The sequence below is a fragment of the Phacochoerus africanus genome, chromosome 14 (genome assembly GCF_016906955.1).
Source record: "Phacochoerus africanus isolate WHEZ1 chromosome 14, ROS_Pafr_v1, whole genome shotgun sequence".
In the NCBI taxonomy this organism is placed as follows: domain Eukaryota; kingdom Metazoa; phylum Chordata; class Mammalia; order Artiodactyla; family Suidae; genus Phacochoerus; species Phacochoerus africanus.
The window spans coordinates 9,859,017-9,860,471 of NC_062557.1; positions in this window are offsets into that span (position 1 = coordinate 9,859,017).

The following is a 1,455-nucleotide window of genomic DNA, read 5'->3' on the forward strand; positions in this document are numbered from 1 at the left end:
TACATTCTTTTTTCTCACATTATCACGTTTTCATTTTTTAATTCTGATCATGGGTTTGCCAGAAAAGAAGTCTGGGGACAGAAACTTGGACCATCAGATCAGCTTCTGACGGGTTGATGCAACCAGTCTCTCCTCTTTCGTCTGTTCAATATCCCATATGAATTATGCTTTAAAAAGCACAAATCCAAGAACATCCCACAGAGCATCCACTTCCCGTGCTGATGGAGAACGCTATCATGAAGCTCTTGTTTCTGGCCGCACTTTACCACTCATCACTCACGAAACACCTCACCACTTTGTTGAACTTCTTTTCGACATTTGGAATGACTGCATCCCTCATCCCAGATGACCAAGAGCCTACCCACACTCAAAGCCCAGCTCAAAGGCCACTCTTTCTCACTAGACATTTCAGGCCAGAGTAGCCAGAATAAATGCACCTCTACTTTCTAATCCTATGGCAATCAACTTTATTTTATCGGAAATATCCCCAGGTTCTTGCTTGATCATTTTTGAGTAATTTAAATATGATTCTTGTGTTTTTTTTTTTTTTTTTGGTCTTTTTAGGGCTTCACCTGTGGCATATGGAGATTCCCAGGCTAGGGGTCAAACTGGAGCTGTAGCCACTGGCCTACGCCACAGCCATAGCAACATCAGATCTGAACCACATCTCCGACCTATACCATAGGTCATGGCAATGCCAGATCCTTAACCCACTGAGAAGGCCAGGGATTGAACCTGCAACCTCATGGATGCTAGTCATATGCATTCCTGCTGAGCCACAATGGGAGAACTCCTGACTCTTATGTTTTTATCCTCCAATGTCTGTCCACTGATTAGAACATATAACTTAAAAGTATTGCTGACTAAGTTGGCTTTCTCAGGTCTGCGTTTTATATTCAATCACTGTAGGTAAAACCAAGCCAGATTTTTATGTGTTTATAGGATCTACTTCAGCGAGGTTTCTTTTAGTTAAAAAAAAAAAAAAAAGATAAAAACATATAGCTGTTGACCAATGGACTTGGATTGAACAACCACAATTTCATTTTGGGGCCATATATAATCTTTAGCGGAAAATAAAGTACCACTTTGTGAAATGTGGTATTGGTTTTATTATATGGCAGATCTGGGGTTCACAGAGCCACTCAGATGTGTCGCTGCAAACTTGCTTTGACAGGATTTCAATAACGTTAAAAATGGTCCCTTTGTCATGGAGTCTCTAAAGTAACTTTTGCTCCCTCAGAAACTTTGTTACTGTGATAACTAGATTGTTACTCTTGATGTTCTTTGCCAGACACCATAAAACAAAGACAGAATTACCATATGCACACTACTATATATAAAATAGATAACTAACAAGGACCTACTGGATAGCACAGGGAAATCTACTCAACGTTCTGTAAGAAGCTATATGGGAAAAGACTAAAAAAAAAAAAAAGATGGGTATGTGTATGTGTA